The following is a 17,513-nucleotide window of genomic DNA, read 5'->3' on the forward strand; positions in this document are numbered from 1 at the left end:
CACTGCGCGTGGGCTTGTTTTATTTGTATAGCGGCTAGAAGACAATGAAGACACTGGCTTCGATGATTGCGTGCGGTTCCACGAATAAGAAAGGTGGCTGCTTTGTTAGGGGCCAAGAGTGAAACAAGTATAGCATTTCCTGTGGTAGATAGAAGCGTAAAAAATATTGACTAGGTTTGGCACATGCCATGAAAATGAGGGCAAGAAATTTGGCAGACTTCACCCATTGCGGGAATCGATTCCGTGCGACGCAGTCGGTAAGTGATTACCTGTTCTGCATTTTCTAGCCTTTGATCCAAGTGTTACAAGGTTGATCAAGCCGTTTTAAAAGTTTGATGTGTGTACATTTTGGGATTACCTGGAACGAAGACTGCAGTAGCACGTAAAGAATAAGTTATGCGGTCATGTAACGTCAGCAGTCTCGGTGTAGCGCAGACAGCTATTGTTGTTTCATGTGCACTTTACAGAGTGGAGAAGCAAATATCATAAGCATATTTCGTAAGCCTACTGCACTAGCTAGAGCAACTTGAACTAGCTAGAGCAACTTGAACACCAATTGGTGAATCACGGGAATGCACGTGCAATGGTTATTAGACTTTTATAAAAGCAGTGCCTACAGTGGAACTACATTTCTCCTTTATTGATTTGTTGTAAAAGGAGATGCAAACACAGTTGAAGATGCACCGACATTAGGTCTTCATGGAACGGTTTCTCAAAGCAGTTTAAAGCATGATGTGGCTTTGAAGTAGTGTACTGTACGCCAAAGAGAACAATTGTTTTCTGCATGGCAGAATCCTTACTTCAATTTTTTGTTCTTCTTCCTAGTCTCATTTTGAATCTTTTTATTGTCCGAGTGAAAACGTCAGCCTTTTCTTAATTTTTGTTTAAGTTATGAACGTCTGTTCAAGCTATTCCTGCAATCTCGAGCATGTAATTGTACAGGTATGCACTTATAACATCATGTATTGATAGGGCAGTTAGGTTTGGGGCACGCGAATGATGGACAGTCGGTAGACGGCGCCCGACAAGAATGTAAGTTAATGAAAAGAGGCTGCCCAGACGCAGACTAAGCCGTCCTCCTGGGAACGTGTCTTTCTCGTCACAGCCCGTGAGCTTTTCTTCACAGCACCTTGTGCTGGGGAGTCACCCGCACGCCAGTAATGCTCTCACGGTGAGCCAGACTGAGAATTGAGTGACCACTATCGCGACACGGCTCCCGACCAGATAATGTGGTGCCATGCTGTAACAATACTTGTGGATATATGGCAGAACAGTGTGTACTAATGCCAGATAGACGACCGGCCGTATAGACAGGCTTTTTGTTGTGCGAAAGTACCATTTAAGCTGTACGTCAATGAAATGACGTAGTTGTTCTCAGCTGATGCTCGGAGGATAGCAAAGTGTGGGAGCGCAGTAGCGGAGAACCATCTCCGAGGAATAGACAGTTGTTTGCTTCATTGGTGGAGCATCGAGTAGAAGGTATTCATTGAGCTATACGTCGATGAAATGATGGAGTTCGGGGGATGCTCGGAGGATAGCAAAGTCAATTTTCGGAAGATAGCAGTGCCAGAATGCAGAGGCGGAATTCCATCTCTGAGGAAAGGGCAGTTGTTTGCTCCATTGGTGGAGCATTGAGTAGGAGTTCGTCCCACGAGGCTGTCTCAGATGAGACGGGAGGTATTTAATGAAGAGAAATGAAGAGAAGGGGAGCTTGGTGCTCGAGAACAAGATCGGGAAGCGGGGACAGAGGTCGTGCTTAGCGCAGACTCTGATCCATGGTTGATACTACGTTGAGAGGGACAGAGTTAGTGCTTAGCGCTGACTCTGATCCTAGTTTGATACTACATCGAGAAGTTGGTGTCGATTTTTAGGAACACGAAGAGCTTGGCAATTAACGCTGACGTTAATAATAATATTACAGGCCAGTGCTTACTGTGCAGTTGGTTTAGTTGCCACCCCGGCCTTTGTTTGTAAATAAGTGTAAGTGTGTATATAAACCGAAGTTTGTGAGGAAGTCAGCAAGCAGTCCAGTCCTTCAACGTGTCGTCGTGATCGTCTGAACCGTCGAGATCACATCCATCATCCCAACCTTAACTGGTGCAGTCGACAGGATCTCGCGGCGGCTTCCTGAAAGACAATGAAACATGCTGCCTTTCTGGCACACACACACACACCGAAAGCCAAAAGTGAGGGTGAAAGAAGATCATCAGGCAGCGTCAGAGCAGACATGAAAATATGCAGTTCAAGAAACCTTAAGTCGGTGCAACACTGACCGTGGCGATTAGCTGAGGCAGAATTGAGAGTGACAACTTCTTACGCTCGGACATCGACTTCTCACACAGAGTGGCTGATGACGACTGATGATGATGATGACGATAAAGCCAGCGGGTGACCAGCGACCGGCACACCTATCAAGGTATAGACTGAGTGGCGCACGTACATCCAACTGCAGCAGAAAATTGGTTCCACTATCATCTGACTAGAACTACTACCCGGAGGTGGTGCGGTGACACATCTACGCACAGTGAACCATATGTGGGTCTCTGTTGTGCTTTCTTCGGGAGCACCATGGCGACTAGGGTGACGAGAAGTCAGAGGGCAGAAGGGACTACCATTACTATCTGACTTTTGTCTCATCGTAATAAGACAGGAGTCAGATCGTAATGAGATCGTAATTGTGGTTTCTAGTGAAAGCACGGATCCAGCTGTTCAAGTTCGAAGGAAGGAACTAGAAATGTAGAGTTTGAAGCTCCAAGTTTAGCTACAAAAATGAAGCTTCAGTCTCAGGCAGGAGTTGAGGTGGAGCGTAGTGACAGGTCCGGTTTGGCACGGTATGCGGATTGGCTGCGAGCAGTTTTTCAACCAATGCCGGTTTCCGATGATCTAATGCCTGCGTGGTTCCGCAGCGCTGAAAATATGCTTAGAAGTTGCGGTATTCCCGAAGATGATCAGGTTGCTATTATTATGCCGTTTCTGAATAATAAATCTCGGACAGTGGTAGCAGACCGAGCTGAGGAACTTAAGCTTACCCCCGAGGACTATATACGCCATCTTTACACATGTCGGAAGTGAGACGGGGGGGGGGGGGTAGTCCGTCACTAGGCTTGAAATCCTACTCGACTATTACCTTTGTAGTTGGGAGGTCATAACATTACAGGACCTACGCGCGTTATTAATTTCAGACCACGTCAAACCGCTAATGAATGAAGACATGCGGAGAAACGTCCTACAGAATGAGACAGCAGAGTGGCTCAGGCCCCAGCCTCTAGCGAAGCTTGCGCAGAAATATGACGAGAGCACAGAGAGCAGATGGGAGAAAAGCAATGCCGCTAAATTGAAGAGAGGGGAATCGTTTATTCACCACGCGGTGGATCGGCCAGCGGTAGGAAACGAAAAGACGACACTCCGATGCTATGCTTGCAGGGAAAGCAGACACTCCACAAACTACACCGGAAACATCGGCAGCAGAAAGGGGCAAGACGTACACCTGCCTGAAAGTTTAACGGCGAGGGCAGTGTGCGAAACTATGATAGGAGGCATAGTTTCTGTCACAGACAGATTAACATTGGTTGAGTTAGTAAGTGGGGGAGCACGCTTGAGGCCCGTCTAGATTCCGGATCTGGCATAACCGTTCTCAGAGAGGAGCTAATTTTCGCTGTAGCAAAACACAAGCAAATAGGAAAAGTATGTCTGAGAGGATCATTTGGGCATGCTGTTCAGGCTGACCTGATGTATGTCCCGTTAGGGTTGAACACTTCTGAAAGAGCTGCTGCCCCTGAGCTGATTGAACTGTGTTATCACAAATAAACGTGCATGAGTAGATGCTCTACTTAGGCCAAACACTTTGGGCAAACTCAAGCACATTCAAGCAACGTCGGCGGAATTGGCGGTTCATATATTAGAAACGGGGCAGGTTATCGTTGAGGTGGTCGATCGTAAAAATGAAATGAAAGCAAATGATGCGCCAGTGTTGCCAAATACAAAGGTTTTATTCGCCCCGGCTGCGATGCAAGTACAGGCTTCAGGTAGTGAGAAAATGGCGAGTTGTTCGTGAGGAAACGATGAAAATAGAGCTCACTGTGGATATCATGTGATCACGGACTGGACAGTTAGCGGGGTATGTTCATAAGACAGAAATCAGGTAAGTGTATTCGGAGAGCATAATTTTGGTTCACACTAACTTCGGTTCTGGGTATTATAACGTCAATGGACCTTGCAATGACCCTGGAAAGATGCTCGGTCCCACAAACGCATATTAGCTACACCAGACACATCTTTGACAGTTGTCACTATCTTAAGCTTGATAGGGTAGGTGCGGTTGCGCAACTTAACACTCTGCATCCTATACAAGAGAGACCTGCACAGTGTGATGGCACATGTAAAACATTACCAAAAACAGATACCCGCACAGTCAGAGTTAATGAGCTTAATTACGGACCTCACGAACCACTTTCTACCTATTTTCTTAGGGAGCTCGAATGGTAAAAAATACTTCGATTATGTTACGCTGGCTCTGAAGGCCGTATTCAGGACAAGTGCCGCGCGTCTGAGAAACGGGATAGCATTATTGACAGGTACCTTAAAAAGGCGAATAAGGGTTCTTGTTGCTCAAGGGAAAAACAGAGACGAGAGACCTATTACCTTTCTCATAAATAATATCAGTCCTCAGCAACTAGACTGTTTACCAAGTAAAAGAGCGGTGTTTACCGTCATATGGAAGCTCAGCCTGTCAGACATGCGGCCTTAAGATAGTAATGGCACGTAACCCGCTCGTGTACCCGACCCGCTCCATATGATTTGGTGCTCGCCTGACCCGCTGGGCTTTGGCATTACAGAAGGACATTTATTTTTCTTGTCCCATCAAACGGATCTTTTATTAAGGTCACCAATGCCTTGTCGCGATTGGACAGCTGGAATCTGTAGAGTAAGCCCAGAGAGACGGTTGGAAAGACTTTTTTTCTTCTTTTTTAACTACTACTACAAAACGGGCTCGTTCTGATGTAGTAGTATGGAAGTTTGTTAGATTTAGGCAGATAGCAAGAGCATGATGTCTGAATGTTCATAATGGCCATGGTGCACAAAGAAATGTACGAGACAGGGTTCAACCTGCGAGTTACGATACAACCAGTGCGCGGGTGTGACTACTTGAGTGCGTTTCTCTGCATTTTTTTTATTTTCGAGTGTGCCTCTCCTCATGGTCTTCTGCGTGACTTTGTCCGTTTGGGTGACCACAAATATTTTTGGAAGGGTCACTTGTGCGATAGTGCTTTGTAATTATGTGATTACGTTATAGTGAATTCCTTGTAACACGTTTTTGTTGTTGTTGTTTACTTACTTTTGTATAATGTTAACGCAAGACGCGAAGTGTCGGCAGTGTGCCTAGTGCGACCCCCTCTCCCCATATGGTTCTTGAAGTTGTATGTACAACAAGCGTGCATACAACATTCTTGGGTTGGAAGGAGTTGTGTTTGGGGCACGAGAAGGATGGCCATTCAGCAGACGGCGCCCGACGAAAAGAGAACTTAATGAAAAGAGGCTGCCCAGACGTGGACTAAGCTGTTCACCTCGGAACGCGTCTTTGTCGTCAAAGCCCGTGAGCCTTTGTTCACAGCCCTTTTTGCTGTGGAGTCAACCGCACGACAGTAGTGCTCTCACAGTGAGCCAGACTGAGAAATAAGGGGTCGCTGTTGCAACACGGCTCCCGACAAGATAATGTGGCGCCATGCCGTAACAATACGTGGGAATATACCTCACAATCGTGTCTACTAACACTAGACAGCCAACCGGCCGTCTAGACAGGCTTCTTGTCGCACGAAAGTATCATTTGGGCTGTACGTTGATGAAATGATGGAGTTCGGAGGATGCTCGGAGGAAAGCAAAAATCGATTTTTGGAGGATAACAAAGTGTGGGAACGCTGAGATGGAGACCCATCTCTGAGGAAAGGGCAGTTTTCGCTCCATTGGTGGAGCAGCGAGTAGGGGTTCGTCCCACGAGGCTGTCTCAGATGAGACGGGGGGTATCTAATGAAGAGGAAGGAAGAGAAGGGGAGCTTGGTGTTCGAGGAGATAGGGTAGCGGAGACAGAGGTCTTGCTTATATAGAGGAGACTCTAATCCAAGGTTGATACCACACCTTGAAGTAGGCGTCAATGTGTGTAGTATATGAAGGGCTCGGTAAGTAATGCCGACATTCATATTAATACAACTTAGTGCTTAGTGTGCGGTCGATTTAGTGACCACCCCGGCCTTTGTTTGTAAATAAGTGTCAGTGTGTAAATAAACCGAAGTAATCCAGTAAGTGAGAAAGCAGCCCAGTCCTTCAACGTGTCGTCGTGATCGCCTGAACTATCGGGATTACATCCATTATCCCTATCTTAACTGGGGCCATCGTCAATGAAGCCAACACGCATGTCAGGAGTACCGAACGCATCTTTATGTTGTCTTTTCACAGGGTATTAGTAAAGGGCAAATAAGCTGTCAATTACCTGTGGCGCATACGCGCAAAACACGGCTCGTGGCATACACATATATGCTGAATGTATTCTGAATGAAATATATGATGAAACTAATAGGTTGACTAATTAACAAGTTTCGTTAACCTAACAGGTCCACATAATTATGTACGTATAAAATCAGATTATTGCTCTATTCTAAGAATAAATTCGTTTATGTATATATTTGTATGCATTACATTAAGCACCCTACTTTCCTAGGCTATCGGTAATCTTTCTGTTAAACCTCCATCATTCCAAATCTGAACAGTAAATTTTGAAACCACTCGATTCTTAGCCATTCCCCCACAGTGGGTATGCGCCACTAACAATAGGAGAACTACAACAACAACTACTACTCCTGTCCTGTGTGACGGATATGGTTAGATTACATACCTGATATGGTTTCCAGGTTAATCACGCCATGAGCAGTCAATGATATTGGTCTTTGGCTTTCTTTATTGTCGAGCATGCAAGGCTACAAGTATGAACCTATGATTTGTAGTAACCAAGTTCTGAACACCACTTCAGTCTTTCAATTGGGGGTTAAGTTCATTGCAAAGGAAAGCATATGTAGCACCAAGAATATTGATAGCTTGTTCTCTCAGGTCAGTTATGATACACCATGAAGCTTTTCACTCTCAATTTCGGACGCCAAAAGCATGTCGGGAGGTCTGGGGCGGCTCGTTATTGGGTAACCTGAGCATATATTATCGGTTACCCATTTCAAGGCTTCAAGGGATCTCTATATTTTGTGTGCGTACTAATGCAACCTCGATGTTAAGAAACGAGTGGGGTCAATTTAAATATTGGGATCATCAGAAATTCCAATCACCAGGACACATGGAAAATAAGGGAGCGACAGGAGAAAGCTGGCGTAATTTTTATTGCTTGTAGGGGCTGCGGTTAATGTCATTAACAGCACTGAATGGCTACTGATAAAGTTTTCCGACGTCCACGATAATACTAGCGCGCGGTAATTATGCAGTGCTCACAATTATTGAAACAATCTGTCATGGTGATAAACGGTAGCGTATTTAAAAAAAATGATTTATTCACATTCGAGACGCCACAGAGCTAGGTGCCTTAAAAAAGGCGCTATCCTGTCTTGAATGTTTATCCCTTTTTTTTTGCGGTTACCCTGTACCGCTATTAGTGAGTGTGTCACCATACCAAGAAGCCCAATTCGTCACGCTCATCGAAATAATTTATTGTCCCCGATTGCTCGTGGCCGCTTATAAGCCTTAGTCCGTTTTTTTTTACGAAAACAAAGAACCGTAGAAAAAAGGCCTTGAAAGCAAATGGGCACACGAAAATGAAAGCCGAAAACCTTTAGAAAACCTTTATTTGCTTTTAATAGTTTCTTATGGAAGTCTTGCTGGGGATGTTTTTTGGGGGATCTTCGGCCTTGTTATGCAATCGGGAGGTTTGGCCCTAATGCGGAAGTCTCCTTTGTTAATCGGAGAGTTAGTTGGCAGGCAGAGGCGTCCCTAACAACCATTTATTCTAACGTTGCCAGTCTTCGCTCATTTGCCGAGACCATTGGCCTCAATTTCTGGTCCTTGTCCACCTTTTACACAATGTCTGACTGGCATGATATGGCTTGCATCGATGTGGTTGACGCATGTAGGCGCACTACAAGAGTGGTACTTCAAGCAAAGAAACACGCCTTCTAACTATAGAGAAGGCGCGAACTCGACGCCACAACCACAATTGTGCATTAAGGGCTCCAAAATTCCTAGGCAGAATTTCGACGCTAGAACACACCACTGATACGACGATCGGGTGACACGGAGCAAAAGCCTGCGAGTGACTTCAATGTCTTCCGCAAGAGAGCGCTAATCACCTGAGTGTACCTGCGCAGCAGGGTAGGTTGCGGGTTCAAAGTCCATTGGCAACAACCACGCACTGCGACACTGCAGCCTTGGCCAAGACACCACAAAAAATGGGATCGCACTGAAATACGTGCAAGTCGATTGTTTCACTGATGTCTCACTGTATACGGTTGGTATAGTCTCCTTCAACAAAAATGAATCGAGGGGCAACCGATGAAAGTTAGGGAAGAAAAAAGACGAGCCCGCATGCCGAATAAGGTGTGCCAAAAAGACAGTGGAATAGCTAGCAAAAAAGGGAATAAAGGAGGGAATAGCCGTTTCACTGAATCTTGTCTCTCATATGAATGCACCAACTGGCAACGATAAATTAATTGGAATAAGGACGGTTAATAATTTCTAGAGAATGTTAGAAAAAATTGTTAGAAATATGCATAGGGAGGGGTTCACACCGAGTTTCCTTGCGCATGTACCAGAGGTGACGAAATCAAGTGCCTGTTCGGAAACCATAAGTTTAGTTAGCAGAAGTGTATCTAAATTGGAATTAGTGAGCGTCTCTCATATGTGTTGCCAGTTGGTGACCAGTCAATTCGCTGAAACACGTAAAGTTTCAGGTCATTCAAGTTGGGGGCATGCTGCAACAAATTTCTGTGCCACTGGTTTACGTACAATCTTGGCCATGTCTGTGTGATTCGATTTCAGTAGAAAGGGCTCGTCAATTACAACGACGCCCCTTGGGCGTCAGTAAAATAAACGAAGACGAGAGTAGTCAGTCTAGTAATTTATAACGATGAAAGGAAGACGGTGGTGTATTGTTTCTTTCACCTGGTGATAGTACTAGGCGTTACTGATGTCTTATGCATGCGTTGTGAGGTTTCTAGGTTGAATGTGCCCTTAGGTCTATTTTTAGTTGTTAGCTCTAGTATTGCGGGTCTACCATCTTTTTGGTGTCCCGTTATTTTGCAGGCTATTCTTCAAGCAGCTTATTTCTTTCAGTCAAGAGAGTGTAGTATCATAGAAATGAAGCTGCGTCTAACAATATTCTCATTTCAAAGAGCATGAAACTATATGTACACGTCAAGAGGAAAAAAAATTACAGCCTACCCACGGAGTAAGTGATAATAAATGGTGCGAAGCATCCGCCTGTCCATTCGTCCATGTGTCCAGGCGTCCAATCTCTTTCGAGAATGCAGATGGCACGTGGGTCAAGGAAGCCGAAATGCAAACAAGGGAAGCTGAGAGCAAGCGTCTTCAACGCGCCCGCTGGTGGGCTTCGTCCACGCCCCGCCAACGATACGCCACGTACGGTGACTATCCAGGAGACTAAGAGAGGCTCTCTTTTTTCGCGTGCCCAGGTGCAGCCCGCGCAGCTGTGCCTGGCATAGCAGCCAGTCAGAGAGTAGCGGTAGAGTGCCATCTATAATATCCTCACTCAACCGCCGTTAGCATGTACTTAAATGAGACTGCGCCGTCTAATCTACTCTTCAGAATATACTGCCTTCTTTTCTTTCTCTTGTTATCTCGGTTACGCACGATGCGTCACGCGTCACAAGGCTACAATAGGAGGAGCTTTGCCCAAATATCTCAAATATTCAATACCGTGCCTTATTACGCGAGTTATTGGTATTGCACGCAAAGCGAAAGTTTCAAGAAAAACACGGTGGAAACACCCCACTTCACAAACTCATCTAATATGTGTTACATGCGTCTCACACTTAGGGACAGTAAGGCAGACGCTAAAGATTACTACGGCAACGTGACATTGAAAAGCATTGATAACGCAGCTCCACCTAAATTTTGGAGGCATTTATTGTGAAGGCGGAAAGGGCCTTTCAATTTTTCGGCGAGTGCTGACTACGTGTTAATAATACATAACTCGCTTTCACTTTTCACAAAATTTTTGCTACGTATTTGTACGGGATGAAGATCGTGATAGTATTTCAATGCTGGGCAAGACATTCCATCTGTAAGCTACAATTTTGTATCAGAGTGGGTAATTGCACCACTGCTGAAACTGCAACAAAAAAGTTTTAAAATTGATGGTAAAATGAATAGCTTCTTAGTGACGTCCACTGGATGGTACTGGTTTTTCATAATCAAAAGCTCTATCAGCAGCTCAATTGCCAACAGAATGGGAGTATAGTGTAGCTATTCCGATGCATTAAGGTGGCGACTTGCCCTGAGTAATCTATTACAGGCCAGTCTCCTTGCTCTTCTGTTATTAAAAATACTGTAAGACATAACTTTCACGCACACATTGTCATTCCTAAAAAACAGCCTTATTGACAGTAGGCCACATGGCTTCATTGAAGGGAAATAAATCAGAACAGCTATGTTTGAAACAACTCATCATTTTGAAACTATCATAGATTGGCAGTCCCTGTACTTGACGCAAATTTTCGGTAGACTTCCAAACAGCATTTGAATTTATTTAGTGTTAAGAGCTGGTGTAAAGGGTTTGGGCATACTAGGAGACATTCCACTAGTGTTAGAGATAGATGCCTACTTTGACAACGGACAGCCATGTTTATCAATTACAAATGTTTGCTGAAAGTCCCGCAGTTGTTTGATTAGGTGCTCAACAAGGATCGGCGTTTGTCACATTATTTTTTTTAATACGTAATATATAAAAACAATAAAGTGTCTGTAAAAAGTTAAAAATTGGCAGGCGACTGGAGAATTTATATATTACGCCTGATTACACTCAGAACCAAGTTTAACTTTCAAAATCTTGGATACGTTGAAATATAGTGTAAATCCTCGCAAATGAAAAGTAATCGCCCACAAACGAGTCTCATGGAGATCACCAGAAAGCATTCACTACCTAATTTTGGCTAGTGCCTAAATCTAAAAAATCTTGTTTGAAGTAGGCAAGCTGTTGTAAACACCTAGACTTCATCTCTCATGGTATCTTCCATGGAACGAGCAAGGTTTTGAACACAAAAAAATAGTATGATCCACTTCCGTCCAAGGTCTTGAAGATAATAACGTATTACTTTGTATTACGTTTATCCTAGCAATAATCGAATACCCACCAGTAGTCTGCGACAAACTTAAGAAAAGAAGCATTGCCCACTTAGAATATGTTCAGTTACAAGCAGTACGTCTTCTTTTTAGTGTGTACACCTTGCAGACACTGGCAAACACACTTGTGTTGGGGCTGAACTTGAACTCCCGGTATTCCTGCGTCAGACAAAAAAAAAAGAGATTACAGACGTGAAGCCCTGGTAATCCTGCATTGCACGAAAAAAGACTAAAACCTTGAACTAATTTTTCCTGCATGCTGCAAGAATACTTGCTTGATGCCCACTACGGCATTAATAATAAAAAATAGGGTAGTAGACTGGCATTCGCTATGGTATTTTTCGTCGTTTTTCTGAGAAGCGTGGTATCCGCTGAACTACTGCGATGAATTTTGTGCCAATTGTTGATGCAGTGGTTGACGACGATGAGAAATTATGCCTGTAGTGGGTATGCGCCACAGTTATTAGCCGAACAAAAAACAAGCTTTTGTAATGGGTTCGAGTACTGGACGACCCACTCATGACGCTATTCGCATTGTGCGACGACTGCTTGTTCTTTCGCTGTTTTAAAACGCTTTATAAGTCGTAATTACGAGATTGCTTTCGCGACATCAAGCCTGCCTAAGGCACGTTTGCCAATAACTCGCAAGCACCGCTGCAGCTAAGTGGTAGCATACTGGGCTGGCACTCAGCGGTCCCGGGTTCGAGCCGCACTGTGCCATTGGTGAAGTTCGCGCGATGTAGTTACGAACACCAGCGGTGGCGGTTGCGGACAACATGCAACTGCGCTGGTCCAAAAAGTTATCTGATAACAGCTTTCTCTGTAAAAAAAAAAGAGCCCTTAATTCATCCTTCATAACAAGGTTTCATTACTCTAAAAGCCAAACCTACGAGTCTATAACTGTCAAACAGCAGTGTTTGAAATCAGATTTTTTTTCCGTGCAGTAAGAAAATGGAATTGACTTCCAACTCATATCGTGAAACGCAAATTACACCGACATCCGTAAATTTCACTCACAAACCTAATACTCCTTCATGCATAAGTTGTGGGTCACTACCTACAAATGTCTTCAATTCACGAAGATATTTTCAAAGTACTCAAAATTACATACCGAAAAATAAAGTTAGGCAATGCGCCATTTTGAGCGAGTTTCAATCAATGTTTATTATTTGCATATAAAAGAATATTTCGTTTTTCCACATATATGAAAGTGCTAATTTGACACAACGTTAGGAAATAATAGGACGGGCTTTGTTTCACCTATGTGGAGAGGCGGTCGCGGGAAGTGCTCAGCGAGTGGAGGGCCCCGGTTTTTCAAAACCGCCACAACCTATTGTGAACCAAACAATTGAGATTTTCTAAATAAAAGCGTTGCCTGCAGTACGCAACTATCCCAAAAAAGCACCAAGGTGTGTGGAAAAGTATGTGAGCCAGTGGGTTTTTTTGTTTGTTTGTTTGTGTGCATATTCCTGCTAGCTAGCTTAAGAAGGTCTGTAGGCAGTAGTGGTAATAGAACAATGATGCAATATCTACAGAATTGGCAAAAAGCGATAACGACGTGCTCCACTCTAATAGTACATCTCTACTGCAAAACTACCAACACTCATACTAAGATAATCACAATTGTGCATAAACCCAATAAATTTTATCTTGCATATACTACAACTATATACCCGACACAGCTTAAACGTGTGTATGCATTTCCACATGAAACATGACCGAAATCGCCTTTATGTATAATAAAACGTACAGGTAGTTGTATACCAGAGGGCATTGACAAAAGAAATCTTGAGAGGCAGGCTTATTTCCTTCTGTTGTGATAGTTTAATTTGTGTACGCTACTTATTTACGCTTACGGTATCAAGTTGTAGTGAAGGATGAATTCAATCATCTCCGTAGACAATAGGTCTTTATTATAGAGCCAGTAAATGATCCTGATGTCTGAAAAAGAGTTATATACAACTTTGCATAAAAACTTGAGTGCGGATGTGCCGAAAACACACTTGGAGGCATTCACAACGAGGCCAACTGCTGTATGCGTTCAAACGGATCACGGAGACGCTGCTGATGTTGTTCAGACGTCCGGCTAGCGATGAGAACATAATAAAGGTAGGCAAACACAGAAGGCCTCGTGTGACCTTAGAAATGAACTGCTGGGAGGTCTGAGCGGAATTAAGCAGTCCAAACGGCATCGGCACGCCTTCAAACAAACCACAATGCGCAGTGATGGTGGTCTTAAGTATGTCAGGAGGCTCGACGGGAATCTAGTGGCATGCTTTCACAAGGTCCACTTTGGTGAAAATGGTGCAGCCGTCCCGGCGTGATGTCAAATCTTGGTTGTGAGGTAGAAGATAGCTGTCATGGACAGTCATGGAGTTCAACAGTCGATGGTCTCCACAAGGACGCCAGTCACCGGGGTCATGCTTTGGCACCGAATGCAGTGGAGAAGCCCATGAGCTTGACGACGGGCGTGGAATGTCGAACTGCAGCACGTGGTCAAACTCCCGTTCGGCAACCGCTAGGCGGCTCCCAAATAGGCGGCGCCGTCGAGTGGCTACTGAGGGACCATAATGGTGTAGTGCCCGCAAACGAGGGCACTACAAACCTGACACGCACCTATCGTACGCGTTGATGCATGTCTGTACGTGTCACTTCTCCTTCGCTTCATCATCTCTACATCTGGCAACACTCGAGTGCACATCGAATTGTAACACTCGGTTAGTTTATCTCTGATGGAGAGGACGCCGTAAGATGACGCTCCTTTGCCCACTCCAACTTCAACTGATGTGAACACGCGTAAACACACAGTAGCCAGCGCTGCGAGGATTAGCAAAGCCGAACGCGTTCACGAATGGCGACGTCGTTTACTCCAGTGAACGCTACACCAAGTTTCGCTTCAAACCGTCGGTCCGGGACCCCCGTCGACGCCCGTTTCAGCCGGGCCAAAGGTGTGCGCAACGCTGCGGCTTCGCATATCTTAAGGGTTGCCTTCGGAGAAGTGGCAAACTATATGTAAACTGGTAGCGTAACTTCCATAGAAGCCCATGGATCCAAATGTCGGTGGCTAGTTACCACCGCCGTCATGTACATGAGGAGTGGATAACTAACAGCAAAAAATATTATTAAAATATGACTTCACAACTGGAAGTGCTTGCGATATCGCGCAATTGTCCTACAAGAAGCAAAATCGGAATTTTTTCAACTCATGACCTGCTGCGTGCCTTTATTATTACGCGAATTTATTGCGCCCTAATGGTGTCTTGTTAATTGCATGCGAGAGACAAAAGAAGAAAAGAACAAAGATTGAGAAAGCAAAGTTGCTTTATTAGCCAAAGGACGCACTTGCAATATAAGACACTCCGCAGAAGCAATGGTGAGACCGCAATTCACGGGCACAATAATATATTAGTTTGAAAACTCACGTTTCCCAATCGTTGAAAATCACTGCAGCGATACAACAGCTTTGAAAACAAAGCTTGGACAGCCGTAGAGTGCAGTGTCTTGTTGCTTTGCCCGTCGCGTTTAGTCACCAAAGGCGAGGGCACGTGGGTCGTGCGCCAGGGAAAGCAGTCGGCTGTCAGAGGAGCGGCTATCTGTACATTCTGTGAGCTAGTTGAGCTCTAAAATTCACATAAAAAATGAACTTGGGAAGGTACATACAAAACCACCACGGAAGGGTGAGCCTTGTCTCGCGGACCTCATTTTGCGCCGAATCAAACAACACGGCAAACCAAACACAATCTCTGATGGCATATTGTCTAAATACGCTCCCAAATCCGTTGGCCTATATCACCAGACTGCCTGCATGTGGCTGTTGTTCCAGAAGACAAACGAAAAACGAAATGACGCTCAACCACCTACCAAGGACCGAACCTATAATAAAGTAATCTACAAATTTTTGTAACAAAAAATTACCACTATTGAAAATAAACGTCTAAATAATTTTGCAGTTTTCGCTTTTTCTCCCCTACCCTTCCCCCCTCACCTAGTCTCCTTTCAATCGTCACGCGGTTGTTGATATCTATCGCAATAGGTTTCAGACCACATTCCGTTCCGAATTTCACGACCTACTTAGAATGAGAGTAGAATGAATAAAACTTGGACCTTGGCAATGGTCCAAGTTTTAAAGACGATAATCTTTCTTCGGGTACTTCGACGTAAAATATTCCGCAGATTCCACGTACCTGAGAATCGACGTATGCAGTGGGGAGACTACCGCGTTCCAATTTTTCGATTGAGCGACACGTCATGAACTCATGTTTATTATATTTACATACGTTGCACGCACAGAAATACGTAGAAGAGTTGCAGATGTTTATATAACCAGTTGTATGCGCTTACGCAATGATGCCAACTGGAACATGCGTATTAGCAACACAAGAAGCTGATATGAAGTGATGATGCTAGCGAAGATGCTGGCCCTGGACAATGCTACATAAGTTAACTTCAGCGCATGGCAACTAACCACAATTGACGTTAACCCGACATGACGGCTGTATGAAAGAGTACAAATTTAATGTTTAAAAAATTGAGTAGGCAGCACTGCAACCAATGTTGACGTTTCACGAAAATAAGCGTCTATTTAAAAAAAGGGCAGCATATCCACGGGGTGAGTGATAAAGAGTGGGGCGAAGCATCCGTCCGTCTTTTCGTTCTTGCTTCCGTCCGTCCATGCGTCCGTCTGTGTGACTGTCCGTGCTTCCATCCACCTGGCCGTGCGTGCATCTGTTGGTACGTTCACGCATCCATCCATGCTTACACCCCTGCGTCCGTCTATGCGTCCACCTGTCCGTGCAGCCATCCGTGCGTCTGTCCATGCATTTGTCTGTGTGTCTGTTCGTCCATCAAGTCAACACTCCAAGTATGATCACCTCGCATCTTTTCATCATATATTCCGCATATAGAACCACCGCCACCCAGCGGAAATTCCAAGAACTAAGCGAGAGGTGGCACACGCACACTTTTTTAAGGCTTGCGCTTCGTGTCTATACTTCCCACTTCTAACCACCTCGAGTTCATGGCATATTCTTGGTCACTCTATTCATGGCACTGTGGCCCAACGCTCGCTAAACCTTTCTAAAACCAAGGAGATTACGCCCAGTGAGTATAACGTAGCAACCCTTTCTTGTCAGATAGGGCTCAATGTTTATGCCAATGAATGCTAATGGAGAATGAGAGACAAGAGAATTCGGCTTTTGCTTCGTGTCTACTTGCCACCTTTAACCACTATTCTATACACTAGTTTACTGTGTATACTAGTTTACTGTATTCATAGCACTGCGGCCCAACGCTCGCTAAACCTTTCTAAAGCCAAGGAGGTTACACCCAGCCAGTATAACGTAGCAACCCTTTCTTTGCCAGATAGTGTTCAATGTACATGTCAATGGCTGTTAATGGCGAAAGAGAGACAGGAGAATTCAACTTTTACTGAAAGCGCATGCTGCGAATTTTTTATTGTTCAACAAGGCACAGGAGAAATCTCCAACCGGCACCACCTTGCAGGTCAAAACGTAAGACTGTTTACGCACTACGACTATGACGAGGGACGAATGAGTGCCGCTTTATGGAGCTTCGCCCCTAAAAAAGTTCTGAAACCTGGCGTAGCTCTGTGGTAAAACGCTTCATTGCCAGGCAGAAGGCTTAAGTACGATTCCAGATGGAAAGCTGACATCAATTCTTTGCATTCTTCAGGTTGACGCTACCGACGTAGGGTATTTCTTAACGCTAGCACGTTAAAATTGCCCATGTGTGTTCTCGTCGTTGCTGAGTAGATACGAAGTGTCAATCACCTATGGCACATAACCACCCGTGGGTATGTGCCACTGTCTGGTGGGAAGTGTTCGACGACGTACGCGACACGATTGTGACATTACTCATATTTTGAATAGCACATTGCATTAGTCAAAGTATCTTACCCTCCCATGCTAATTTTTGTCCATGCCAAGTTAAAGGAATGACTACGAAAGTACACAAACGTCAGCGACTAGATCAATAGATAGATACGCTCAAAGTCACCGAAGTTCACTAGGAAATGCTTCGCAATTAAAAGTTTGACCAGTCTGTCTGTATTTTTGTCTGTTTGTCTATAAAATTACATCCGAAAAGGTCAAAATTGACCCCATCCGCAGCGCACACCGATATTTTTAACTTTCAGCATTCATACTTGT

This window comes from Rhipicephalus microplus, chromosome 3 (genome assembly GCF_043290135.1).
Source record: "Rhipicephalus microplus isolate Deutch F79 chromosome 3, USDA_Rmic, whole genome shotgun sequence".
In the NCBI taxonomy this organism is placed as follows: domain Eukaryota; kingdom Metazoa; phylum Arthropoda; class Arachnida; order Ixodida; family Ixodidae; genus Rhipicephalus; species Rhipicephalus microplus.